The sequence below is a fragment of the Palaemon carinicauda genome, chromosome 15 (genome assembly GCF_036898095.1).
Source record: "Palaemon carinicauda isolate YSFRI2023 chromosome 15, ASM3689809v2, whole genome shotgun sequence".
In the NCBI taxonomy this organism is placed as follows: Eukaryota; Metazoa; Arthropoda; class Malacostraca; order Decapoda; family Palaemonidae; genus Palaemon; species Palaemon carinicauda.
The window spans coordinates 131,347,094-131,362,093 of record NC_090739.1 but is presented as its reverse complement, the minus strand read 5'-3'; positions in this window follow the sequence as shown (position 1 = coordinate 131,362,093).

The following is a 15,000-nucleotide window of genomic DNA, read 5'->3' as shown; positions in this document are numbered from 1 at the left end:
AATTAGCCATTCCCATCATAAATTAACAATTCCCAAATGAATTAACAATTCCCATAATAAATCAGGAATTCCCAAATAAATTAGCCATTCCCATCATAAATTAGAAGGTCCCATATAAATTAGCAATTCCCATCATATATTAGCAATTTCCATTGTAAATTAGAATGTCCCATATAAATAATCAATTCCCATCATAAATTAGCAATTCCCGTCATAAATTAGCAATTCCCAACATAAATTAGCCATTCCCAAATAAATTAGCCAATCCCATCATAAATTAACACTTCCCAAATAAATTAACAATTCCCATAATATATCAGGAATTCCCAAATAAATTAGCATTTCCCAACATAAATTAGCAAATACCAAATAAATTAGCCATTCCCATCATAAATTAACAATTCCCAAATAAATTAACAATTCCCATAATAAATTGGGAATTCCCAAATAAATTAGCAATTTCCGTCATAAATTAGCAATTCCCAAATAAATTAGCCATTCCTAAATAAATTAGCCATTCCCAAATAAATTAGCCTTTCCCATCATAAATTAACAATTCCCAAATAAATTACCGATTCCCATAAGAAATCAGGAATTCCCATATAAATTAGCAATTCCCATAAAAAATTAGAAGGTCCCATATAAATTAGCAACTCCCATCATAAACTAGCAATTCCCATCATAAATTAGAATGTCCCACATAAATCAGCAATTCCCATCATATATTAGCAATTTCCAATATAAATTACAAGGTCCTATATAAATTATCAATTCCCATCATAAATTAGCAATTCCCGTCATAAATTAGCAATTCCCAAATAAATTAGCCATTCCCAAATAAATTAGCCATTCCCATCATAAATTAAAAATTCCCAAATAAATTAACAATTCCCAAATAAATTAACAATTCCCATAATAAATCAGGAATTCCCAAATAAATTAGCAATTTCTGTCATGAATTAGCAATTCCCAAATAAATTAGCCATTCCTAAGTAAATTAGCCATTCCCATCATAAATTAACAATTCCCAAATAAATTAACAATTCCCATAATAAATCAGGAATTCCCAAATAAATTAGCCATTCCCAAATAAATTAGCCATTCCCATCATAAATTAACAATTCCCAAATAAATTAACAATTCCCATAATAAATCAGGAATTCCCAAATAAATTAGCAATTTCTGTCATGAATTAGCAATTCCCAAATTAATTAGCCATTCCCATCATAAATTAACAATTCCCAAATAAATTAACAATTCCCATAATAAATCAGGAATTCCCAAATAAATTAGCCATTCCCATCATAAATTAACAATTCCCAAATAAATTAGCAATTCCCATAATAAATCAGGAATTCCCAAATAAATTAGCATTTCCCAACATAAATTAGCAAATCCCAAATAAATTAGCCATTCCCAAATAAATTAGCCATTTCCATCATAAATTAACAATTCCCATAATAAATCAGGAATTCCCAAATAAAATAGCCATTCTCATCATAAATTAACAACTCCCAAATAAATTAGCAATTCCCATCATAAATTAACAATTCCCAAATAAATTAGCAATTCCCATAAGAAATCAGGAATTCCCAAATAAATTAGCATTTCCCAACATAAATTAGCAAATCCCAAATAAATTAGCCATTCCCAAATAAATTAGCCATTTCCATCATAAATTAACAATTCCCATAATAAATCAGGAATTCCCAAATAAAATAGCCATTCTCATCATAAATTAACAACTCCCAAATAAATTAGCAATTCCCATCATAAATTAACAATTCCCATCATAAATTTCCCAGGATGAAATATTTCCCTTTTGTGTTTTATGTGGTCTCAGCGTTCCCAGTAAGTGCGTTTGCATGCATGCTTGCATGAAATTGAAAGACCATGAGAATAAAAATGACTAGAATGAAATCACATATTTCAGTGAACATTATTCCTACCCTGAGCTCTATCCAAAAACAGGGATGAAGTATTGTTAATCCAACTAAAAGTTGTCTTGAGCTGAGTTTCGTTTTATGGGTCTCTGATTTCATAGAAAGTTGTTGGATTATAGAATAATTGCTTTCTTAAATGCATGTATCATGTGTGTTAACTTTCATTTCACAGAGCTTTCGCATAAAGGGTAAGAGGGAATTTGCTCTGGTATCAGAATAATTGCTTTCATAACCGTATGTATAAATGCATGTTTTATGTGTGTTAACTTTCATTTCACAGAGCTTTCGCATAAAGGCTTAGAGGGAATTTGCCCTTGTCTTTAAAAGTATTTTAATTGCATGTGGTTGCATAGGGAAACATTAAAAAAAAAAAATTTGAAGGCAATTTTCCACAAACCTTTGTTTTCTGAGTGAAGGAATTTTTCAGCCACAACAAAAATATCCAATGGTCAGTGATGAAATACAAAACTTTAATACGCAACGCTAAAAACATTGTTTTGAGCAAGATAATTGGTATTTATACTCAAAATAACTATTGTAACATGAATTCCAAACATGGCGGAAGGAAAACTATGAAAAATTATCTTCAATTCAAGCAGTATTGTTACGGCTATTATTATCTGTGAGATTATTTTGTTATCCTGAAATATTTCGAACCATTTATTTCTTTACCAGTTTTTAACGCAAAAGAATAAATGATAAGAAAAAAGCATCAATGGAAAACAACGAGTTGTAAATGAAATAATAAAAGATAAAAAAAAAAGTTGTAAATGGAAGTCTAAAATTGTCAGACGGAACCTTGAACTTCAGCTTTGAGAGAGAGCATTTTATATAAGCAGTATTTGACTTGACTGTAATCTTTCCCTTATTAAAATAATAAAAAAAAATATGCATCTTCGGTCTATTAGTAAAGAAAGGAAAATTTCAAGAGACTAAAAGCCTTCTCCGAAGCAAAAGGAACACCACAAATTGTGCAACACTAAATTACTTCGCCTCACATAACTGGACAAGGTATTTTACATGTAAAACGACCGGATGGTTGATACCTCAATAAAGCCAAATTGAAAATCTACACATTACTTCTTATATCGCTTATTTATTTCTTTATTTCCTTACCTCACTGGGCTATTTTTCCCTGTTGGAGCCCTTGGGCTTATAGCATCTTGCTTTTCTAACTAGGGTTATAGCTTAGCTTATTATATTAATAATAATAATAATAATAATAATAATAATAATAATAATAATAATAATAATAACATATGGTCGCTCTCTATGGCATTGCCCTCTCCTTTCTCTCTGCCACTCATGAGCGACCTTTAAACCTATAACTACCCAAGCCCTTGATACCCCTAACTAATATATCATTTGACGCAATAGAAATGAGCTCTATCCTACTTTTAATGGCCAAGAAGCCTTAAATCTAAATGGAAGTTAAGATATTGAAGATTCGGATTCATATTCCATTAACCTAAAAACCTCCAAATATAAAACAGCCTTCCATTATTCTGCTCTACCCCCTTCCATCTTGCTCGTTGCCTATCCTGCTTCCTTCTCTATCCTGAACCTACAAACTTCTATCATTACCTATCCCCCATCTCTCTACCTCCTACAGCACCCCAGCCCTATACCCTCCCTCACACTTCCAATTCTTTATATTTGTGGTTTCCATTGAGAGAGAGAGAGAGAGAGAGAGAGAGAATAGCGTATGAAGAAGCAAAGCAAGTCAAAGAAGACATTTTGAATATCACAAATAGTAAAGAACGTAAAAAAATCTTGAAACGAATAACGATACCTGCATAGCTAAACTTCGAAACGCCCCCAAAATAAATAGAAAACTAGAATAAATAAATAGAAAACGAGAATAAATAAACTCGCGGTTGGCCGACGAAGCGAAACAATCCAAGCAGTGCTCAAAGCAATGTGACGTCCTTCCTTCATGAAATGTCTCTGCCATTCATGAAACCTTTTGTTGGGGGAGCGTATCTCGCATTCTCGAAAAGGGAGTGAAAGCAGAGAATGGCTTCTCGGATCTTCAAGGGAATTGCAAGTTATTTTTCCTTTGCATTGAAGAAAATCGATTTGATTTTAATATTGATTATGACTATCGTTGTTGAAAAGTTATAAATGGGATTATTATTATTATTATTATTATTATTATTATCATATGATGATGATGATTATTATTATTAATATTATTATTATTATTATTATTATTATTATTATTATTATCATTATTTTCATCATTATTATTATTATTTTTATTATTATTATTGTAATTATTATTATTATTATTATTATTGCTATTACTATAATAATAATAAGAATAATAATTATTATTATTATTTGTTATTATTACTATTATTATTGTTATCATTATCATTATAATTATTATTATTATTATTATTATTATTATTATTATTATTATCATTATCATTATAATTATTATTATTATCATTACTAGCTAGTTGGAACAGTAGGATGTTATAAGCCCAACAAGGCTCCAACAAGGAAAAATATCCACGTGAGGAATGGAAATAAAGAAAAAAAAAACTACGAGAGAAGTAATGAACAATTTAAGTAACATATTTCAAGAACAGTAACAACAATAACAAAGATTTTATATAAATATATTATAAAAAACAGACTTATGTACATTCAAAACATATTCAACGTTTGCTTATATATTGTAACTGCATCATGACATTAATTCATTTATTGTAATCATTAATAATATTTCACTCAAAAATTATATATTCAAATCTTTTTACAATGTTATAAATTTGCCGAAAAAATCGTCAATAATTCTGGAATAAATGTTGTCAGGCATTTACCGTTTCAAAAACGGATATATTGCCGTAAAAGAGTGGTATTACGGTCACCCACCCGTAAAAGATAACAGCAAAGTAGAGTAAAATTTACAATATTTACAGTATTTTTTAACAGTGTGGGTCAACTTGTATTATTCCAGAATAAGATGTCAAAATTAGCCGCTATTTGTATTCTTTGATAATACAAATCCTATTGGATATTCTCTTAATTAAATGATTGATTACAGAATCGAAAATCATTACTCACATATCTATAAATTTCAAAAGAAGTTTCGTTTAAAACCTTTTGTTACTGTAATTCATTATATATATATATATATATATATATATATATATATATATATATATATATATATATATATATATATATATAATAAATATATATATATATATATATCATAAATATACACATACATATACATATATACATATATATATATATATATATATATATATATATATATATACATATATATATATATATATATATATATATATTATAATATATGATATTTTATTTATATGTCTATAATTCTTTTATAATTAAAGTAAGCTTATCTCCATACAAAGGAATGTTTTAGTCCATTGCATGAACTTCATGGAAAAATCTTCCTATCATTAAGAACTTACTTTCATTAATCAAACACCAAAGTTTATATCAACAATTCATTCATTAATCAATTTGAGAACGGACCTTACAATTAAAGTTAATTACAAAATTTTACAAGTTGAAAAGGTTAATAACTACTCGCTAAATTATTGTTGAGTTGCTCTCACTTATATTCCGTGGGCAAAAATAAACAATTTCTATTTTCTATCCTGGAATAAGTATTCTTCTTCTTCTTCTTCTTCTTCTTTTCTCATATTATCACCAATACCACTGAAGATAGGTACACTCGGGCACACTATTCTATCTCATTTCTCTTCCTCTTGATGTGTTAAAAATTTTTTATAGTTTATATAGGAAATATTTATTTTAATGTTGTTACTCTTCTGAAAATATTTTATTCTTCCTTGTTACCGTAACTCACTGGGCTATTTTCCTTGTTGGGGCCCCTGGGCTTATACTGAAGCATTCTGCTTTTCCAACTAGGGTTGTAGCTTAGCAAGTAATAATAATAATAATAACAATAATAATAATAATAATAATTATAATAACAATAATAATAATTACATTAATAATAATAATAATAATAATAATTATAATAATAGAGGCTATGGCACTACCCAAGACTAGAGAATAATGGTTTGATTTTGTAGTGTCCTTCTCCAAGAAGAGCTGCTTACCATATCTAAAGAGTCTCCTCTACTCTTACCAAGAGGAAAGTGGCCACTGAAGAAGAATCTTTTGGTAATGTCAGTGTTGTCAGGTGTATGAGGACAGAGGAGAATCCGTAAAGAATAGGCCAGACTATTTGGTGTATGTTTAGGCAATGGGAAAGTGAACCGTAACCTGATAGAGGGATCCATTGTAGTATTGTTTGGCCAGTCAAAGAACTCTAAAACTCTATAACTCAGGAAATTATAGAAGGTTGTAATGAAAGCATTTACTAAACCAACAAAAGACAACTTCAACATATCTCAAATATGCATAAGCTTCACTCATGGATATAACGCGAACAAAGCTCTTGTTAATGTCTTTCGCAACGCTTGCAAAGCGAAATGCATAATGAATTATTCATGGAACTGGGGAAAGGGTGAATTTCACCGAGAAGAAAGATTTATTTTACATAAAATAAGATATTTTTTGAGACTAACGGTATATCTGATTCAGTCAGGGTGAACTCGGGAAGCAAGCTCGAATTGGGCATGTCATGAGATCATTAAAATGTAATTACTGAGAGAGAAAGTTAAACCCAGAGAGACATACAAACACACGGACAGATTGAGCGAAAAAAGAAGGTAACTAAAACGAGCACTCGGTAGAGCGCATACCTTCGCTTATATCATGATGTATATCACAAGATAGGCAATTGAATTATGCACTATTTGGCACTAGTTTCATGCAAATCAGATACAAATTGGCCACGATATGGTAAAAAAAAAACTTTCTTTTACTTTTTCGTGACTTTAACCTCGACTTTTAACCCAATCACTGCCAAAATCTACTCAAATTGTCCTTAGACCATGGGCAATCATCCCCCCAAATTTGATGAGATTCGGTCAAATAGTTTTCGAGTTATGCGAAACACTAACACACAGACAGACATAAACATACACGCCTACCAAAACATACCATTCGCAACGAAGTTGAAGAAGGCAATTAGGTGAACTTTGGTGAACTTTATCACCAAAGGTAAAAAAATCCTCGGACGAAAACGGTAATATTCACCGGGAGTGACGTTAAAGTCTAGTAATATATATAAGCAGTATAAATAAAGTAGTAGGAACCGCTATAAAATAATCCTGTAAACAATAGAATACAGATTATGACTTTGTCGGCAGTGAGAAGCAGCAGTCTCTTAAATTCCACCGCCGAGGGTGAGATAACCTCATTTCGTCCCGTAATGTATTCATAAATTAGCGGGGTTGGGGTTGGGCGTCTCATACATTTCCTTGCCACCCCCCCCCCCTCCCCCCTTTCTTGACTTTCAACTCGGTTCCCCCTGAGATAGTTCCTTTTATTCGGTAAGTCTAATCTCCCTTATACATCAAATTGGTAATATCTGTGGCATTTGGTGGCCGTTTGTTATTGTAATCGAAAGGAGTTAATGGGATGCGTTTAAGATAGCCAGGCCATGAAATGCACGTGCGCGTGCACACACGTACACACACACATATATATATATAAATATATATATATAATATATATATATAATATATGTGTGTGTATGTATGTATGCATGTATATATATATAAGTATATATGTATATATGTATATGTATATATATATATATATATATATATATATATATATATATATATATATATATATATATATATTATATATGTATATATATACATATATATATATATATACATATATATATATATATACATGCATATATATATACATATATGTATATTATATACATATATATACTGTATATATTCTTTGTTATAAACATACCACAATACTACTAAGTGAATAATAAATAAAAGCAAATAGAAAAAAAATGAAAAATTTTAAGTAATTTTTATTTTTCCTAACATACTTACCGAAGAATTACCTCTTTGGAGGGTCCTTGACCTCTCTCTCAAATTCGACCAAGATTTCCCGCGCTACCCCCCTATCTCGCTCCCGATAGTTACTACCCCCGCCGCCAGGATAATTCCTTCGGCCCGGATTAGAGCAGGTCACTGCTTTTCCCGGGTCAGGACCTCATTAAGTTCTCCGTAAAGCCCGACTTGGCAATGGAAGAATGGCACTCGGGGACGGAAGGGAGGGCCATTACTTCAGAGGTAATTCTTCGGTAAGTATGTTAGGAAAAATAAAAATTACTTAAAATTTTTCATTTGTTCCGACACGAATACTTTACCTCGAATTACCTCTTTGGAGACTTACACTTTAGGAGGCGGGAGAGCCATTCTGCCACTTGGTTAGGCACATGGTGCCCGGAGGGCTACGTAATGCAGGGGTACAGAGAGCGGTTAGGGGGTAGCCGTGGAAAACTTACGCTTATAATTTAATTCTTACCTCTTGACATGTTCTCTACTGACTTCTCCTGAAGAAGTAGGGATGAGTCTATTCACTTGTTGGGGACGTCTTCCAGCCTGCCACTACACAGCTTGGAGGGCGGCGATGACTGTCCCAATGGAGAATCCATCCAAAGACTTTCTTGAGTAGTCTTTGAGGTAGTGGGCCGTGAAGGTCGACTGGTGTGACCAAGTGCCGGCCTGCAGGATCTGGCCCACTGCCATATTTCTCTCAAAGGCCAAGGACGTGCTCAGGCCCCTGATGTCATGGGGACGGGGAGTGCCTGGTACCGCCACCTTGTCTTCTTCATAAGCCCTAGTGATGACTTGTCTCAGCCAGAAGGAAATAGTGTTCTTGGACACTTGCTTCTTATTAACGCCTGAAGAGACGAAGAGGTTCTTGGCACCTGGACGGAGATGGGCCGTCCTTTCCAGGTACTTCCTGATCGTCCTGACCGGACATAACTTCAGGTCGTCCGTATTACCTGTCTTGGGAATGGCCGGAACAGAGAAACCTTCGAACCTCGGGTCCCAGACTGCTGGGTTCTGAGTTTTAGCTACAAAGGAGGGTACGAACTTGAAAGATATCTCCTTCCACCCATTGGAGTGTGCCACGTCGTAGGAGAGACCGTGGATCTCACCTACCCTCTTAGCCGAAGCTAAGGCTAGCAAGAAGACTGTCTTGAGGGTGAGATCTTTGTCCCCGATATCTCTGAGCGGTTCAAAGGGAGGAAGAGACAACATTTTCAGGACCTTGGCCAGGTCCCATCTAGGCACTCTCCTGGCTTGGGGAGGACAGGATTGTTCGAAACTCCTAATCAGCATCCCTATATGTCTTGATGTCCCTAGGTCGATGCCTTTCAGGAGAAAGACTTGGCCTAAGGCTGCTCGCACTCCTTTAATAGCTGGGATTGACATTCCTATTTTATCCCTAAGATACACTAGAAAATCAGCTATGTCAGGGACCGAGGCTTCGAGAGGTCTTATTTGTTTTGTCGCGCACCATTTCGTAAAGGCGGCCCACTTCGCCTGGTAGACTACGGTAGAGGATTTTCTTAGATATAGGGACATCCTCTTAGCTGTGGGGGAGGAGAACCCCTCCTTCCTCAGGAGTCGCTGGATAGTCTCCAGGCGTGAAGGCGAAGAGAGAGAGGGTTGTCGTGGAACCTGAGGAAGTGCGGTTGACTTAGTAGATCTGACCTGGGGGGCAGAGGCCATGGCGGATGGCTTGCCAGGTCTTTCAGATCCGCGAACCACTCTCTCTCCGGCCACCAGGGCGCTACCAAAGTCATCTTTAGGTTTTGGGCGGTTCTTACTCTGTTGAGCACTTGTCTTAGCAGCGAGAAGGGGGGAAAGGCATAAACGTCCAGGTTGTCCCACCTGTGCTGGAAGGCGTCTTCTAGGGCTGCTCCTTCGTCTGGTACCGGGGAGCAATAAACCGGTAACTTGGCGTTGAGCTTTGTTGCAAATAGGTCTATCACCGGGGAGCCCCATCGTTGAAGGATGAGTCTGGCTACCGCTGGTTGTAGGGACCATTCCGTCCCTACTATCTGACCTACCCTGCTGAGGCCGTCGGCTAGCACGTTCTTTTTCCCGGGGATGAACCTTGCAAGCAGTGTTACCTGGTGTTCGTCCGCCCAGTGCAAGATGTCTACAGTGAGGTCGCACAGTTCCTTCGACTTCATGCCCCCTTGCTTTTTGATGTAGGCTACCACCGTGGCGTTGTCGCACATTAGGGCCACGGTGTTTCCCTTCAACCGACTTGCAAAGTGCAGACATGCTTTTTGTACTGCTTTTAGCTCTAGGACGTTGATGTGGTGATGCTTTTCGGTCTCTGACCAGGTCCCGCTTGCTGTTTCTTCCCTCAGGTGGGCTCCCCACCCTAGGCTGGAGGCGTCCGTGAACAGGAGAAACTCGGGAGGACAGGACCCGAGGGGCATCCCCTTGAGGGAGTTCGACCGGCATCTCCACCATTTCAAGGCTGTTTCCGTGTGCGGAAGGACTGGGATCGATATTTTCTGAGAGCCTGTCTGGGACCATAGAGCCTTGAGGTTCCATTGTACGGGTCTGAGTCGTAACTTCCCTTGGGGAACTAGCTTCTCTAATGAGACCAGGTGGCCTATCAGCCTCTGCCAGTCTTTCGCTTTCCTGGGAAGCCCCGACAGGAACGGCTGAATGATCTTGACGAGGTTCTGTATCCTGTCCTCCGAGGGGAAGGCCTTCCCCTGCACGGTGTCCAACGTCATCCCCAAGTACCCCATTTTGTTGGACGGCGTTAGGTTTGATTTTTCCAGGTTGATGATGACTCCCAGACTCCTGCAGAACCGGAGGAGGTCCCTTCCTTGTTCTTCCAAGAGGGCCTTTGAACTGGAAAGGAGCAACCAGTCGTCCAGGTACCTGATGAGGCGGATACCTCGTTCGTGAGCCCATACTGAGACTGTCGCGAAGACCCTCGTGAACACTTGAGGGGCCGTCGACAGTCCGAAGCAGAGGGTCCGGAACTGCAGGATCTGGGAGCCCCATTTTACCCGGAGGAACTTCCGACTCGACGGGTGGACTGGAATTTGGTAGTACGCATCCTTGAGGTCGACCGTCATCATAAAATCTTTCTCCCTCAAGGACATCAGGACGGATTTTGGGGTGTCCATCTTGAAGTCCGTCTTCTTGACGAACTTGTTGAGGGCCGACAGGTCTATCACCGGTCTCCACCCCCCCGTTGCTTTCTCCACCAGGAACAGGCGGCTGTAGAAGCCTGGCCCTGGGAGAAGGACTTCTTCCATGGCTCCCTTTTCCAACATGGAGGAAACTTCTTTTTGTAGGGAAGCCCTTTTCAACGGGTCCCTGGGAGCTAACCATTCTGTTTGGGTGGCTGGGATCAGAGGGGGTGAGTCCGCTATGAAGGGGATCCTGTAGCCTTCTTTCAGGACGGACACCGTCCAAGCATCCGCCCCATACGTTTTCCATGCTTGCCAATGGGGTCTGAGGCATCCCCCAACCCGAGGCTTGGGCGGGAGTAGGGGGCCTCTCCCTCTACCTTCTCCTAGAGGAGCGGCCTGATCTGCCCCTCTTCGAGGCGGAGTAACCCGACCTGAAGGAGTTGGTAGAAGCTGTAGTTCCCCTGCGGGAGGGCTGAGGAGATGATGACCAGGAAGAGGAGTGGGCGTCCCTCCTTGAAGAGCTGGGACCCGCTTGAGGGGTCACGGTCCTATCCGAGGCTGACCTCTTATACGGAGGTCTCCTGGAGGATGAGTGCTTAGGGACGTTGACTTCTCTCCTCTTGGACACCTTCTCCATCAGTTCTTCCAATTCCTTCAAAGGAAACAGGGACTCTCCTCCTAGGGGTAGGGTGCGAATGGCTCGTGCCTGTCTGTCTGGGATCTTCCTTGCTACCCTGGAAAGCACTGTGTCCCTCTTCCGGAGGACCCAGTTGGCCGTCAGGGAGAGAGCCTGGTATGCCATAAATTTTAGCGCTTTCCCCCCGGAAGTGATAATGTCCGACAGGAGACTCTGTTGTTCCGGGTCGTCGGGGTCTGTGGAGGCCTGTACATCCAGTAACGTGGAGGCCCACCAGTCCAGCCATGAAGTGACATTGATCATGTCCCTCGACATCTCCTCCATCATGCCTGCTTCAGAAGCCGAGAAGGACACAGGGGCTGAGCCGGCCCTTTCGTCCGAGCCGCCTTGCCCTAGGACATCTACGGCTGAGTCCACTCTACAGGGACCCGGGCGACGTCCTGCTGGAATATAAGTTTTGGCCTGTAGTTTCAGACCCTGGAGGAGTTTGGAGGAACTCTGGGACCTGGGGGCCTCCGCAGTGCTGGCCACCAAGTTATCTATGTACTCCTGGCCGAGTACTAGGTCTGGGGCGAGGGGCAGGGCCAGAGAAGACTTCGGCAGGACGTCCCGATGTGTGTACCTCAAGAGGCTCGACCTCCAGGTATTGACCTTCGGCACCTCGGGTTCAGGAATCCCATGAGTCCTCCTGATGCGGGCTACCACCTTCCTGTATGCGGAGTCCTCCGACGGGGAAGCCTCGCCTCCGTCGATCGAGGTATCGGCTTGGTTGGGGGGATCCGTGCTTGGGAGGTAGACTGGCCTCTCCCTACCAGGTCCCAGGGAGGCCCTCCCGCAACCGTAGGGAGCACCGTACCCGGTCGGGTCTCGCCGTGTGGCGGGTGCCACCGACCCAGGGAGGCCTTTCGACTGGGCCAAGGCTCTGGACGCGGAGGACACGGTCCCGGTGGGAAGACCCGAACCCGGCAACCGGTCCTTCCCGCTCGACGTCCGACCCGGTTGGGCTGGTTCGGTCGGGCTGTCCTCTCGGAAGCGCGCTTCCTCCCGACGGGTGGGGTGAACCGAAGGCCTCGAGGACTTGTGCCTGATCGAGAGGTCCTTCTTGCGTGGCCGGTCGAGCGGTTCCAAGTTGTATGTAGGCAGTGACAACTTGGAGGCTCGATCACTGGACCGAGAGTCTGGCGAGCGGTGCTTCTTGGAGTCTCCTGGGGGCACGTAAAACCATTCGCCGCCGCCGGGAGAGACTTCCCTCTTGTACCTACGGGAGTGAGAGCGTGGGCGCCTCCTACCGTGCCGCGACCTCGACCTAGAGCGAGAACGATCGCTATCGGTCCGCGCTCTCTTACGATGCCGCCTTTCCCTGCGTTCTCCCTCGGAGGATGAGCCTTCTTCCGAAGAGTCCGAGGGCGCCACGTTCTTCCCGTGACGACTGCTAGAGTGATGCGCAGGGGAGGCCCTTCGCCGCCGATCGTCCGAGACCGGGCGCTGGAGAAAGTCCTCGGGAACTGCCGTGGATACCGAGGGTACTGAGACCACTCCGCCCCTACTAGAAGGCCATGGACCCAGGGATACATCCATCCTCAGCGGAGACCTCCCTGGAGTCTTCGGTAATTTCCAACCGAAGGAGTCGCTACTCGGTCGACGAATTCTCGAGTGGTTCTCTTCTGGCGGGGGGAAACCCGACGCACCGGCCCACGAGGGCGGGGGGGAGACCGAGACCGCCACACTGTCCCATACCGGGTCATCCGAGGAAACGTGCTCCCCTGCCACGTGGCCCGATCCGCCCGAAACACTCGCGGCCCTTCCGTTTACTCCCGAGGGGCCAGCCCTTGGTTCCTCCGTCACACTGGGTTCACTTGGGAGGACACTATGGGTCACAATTACACTGTGGGCTTGCTGGGCACTCCTCTGCGAAGGAGACGGAGAGGCCGAGGCTTCGTCGGACCGATCACTGACCGACTGTAAGGAAGTCACGCTATTCACTTTCTTTGGGGAACGCTTAGATGACTTCTTTTTCTTAGTACCAAAACGTACCCACTGAATTCCGTCCCAATTCACGCACTCGGGACATGTGTCCGAGGAGGAACAAACTTTACCCCTACACGTGGAACAAAGAGAATGCGGGTCCACCTCTGGTTTAGAGAGGAAAGCCCCACACGACTTTCCTGCTCTAGGACCAGGACAACGACGCACGTTCTCCATCGTTCGCACACGAGTTACAGAAAAGTCTGGATAACACAAGGGAAACGGACTGAGGACACTTTTGCGAAAACGCACTATCGCAGAAAAAACACAAGTCCGTAAACTGGGAACACGTGGGAACACAACGCGCTGATCGAAAGATTTAAAACGAGAGAGTGAGATGCTACGGATCTCACGACCAAGAATAATAAATAAAAGCAAATAGAAAAAAAATAAAAAATACACCTTATCATGATAGAAAATATCGAGAAATGTAATTATGTAGATAATGATAAAATAATTTGTAAATTTATAATAGTAAATTTTCAATATTCGCTAGATTACCCATACTTGATTCCTGCGTTTATCCTCAAACTTTAACGTTAAAATGTTCGAGTAACAAATATTTCTTCACAGTGCATTAATAAGCATTCAATATATCTTAATATTATTATTACCCTTAAATTATTTTATTTTTCCTTGTTTCCTTTCCTCACTGGGCTATTTTCCCTGTTGGGACCCCTGGGCTTATAAGAGAAAGGTTGCGTTGACCTTTCGGTAAAACGGAGGAATAATATTCAGGTAGTAGGTTGGCCAAGGCACCAGCCACCCGTTGAGATACTACCGCTAGAGAGTTATGGTGTCCTTTGCCTACACATACACCGAATAGTCTGGCCTATTCTTTACAGATTCTCCTCTCTACTCATACACCTGACAACACTGAGATTACCAAACAATTCTCCTTCAACCAAGGGGTTACCTACAGCACTGTAATTATTCAGTGGCTACTTTCCTCTTGGTAAGGGTAGTAGAGACTCTTAGGCTATGGTAAGCAACTCTTCTAGGGGAAGGACACTCCAAAATCAAACCATTGTTCTCTAGTCTGGGGTAGTGTCATAGCCTCTGTTTCATGGTCTTCCAATGTCTCTTGTGTTAGAGTTCTCTTGCTTGAGGGTACACTCGGGCGCACTATTGTATCTAACTTCTCTTCCTTTTGTTTTGTTTAAGTTTTTATAGTTTATATAGAAAATATTTATTTTAATGTTACTGTTCTTAAAATATTTAATTTTTCCTTGCTTCCTTTTCCTCACTGGGATATTTTCCCTGTTGGGGCATCC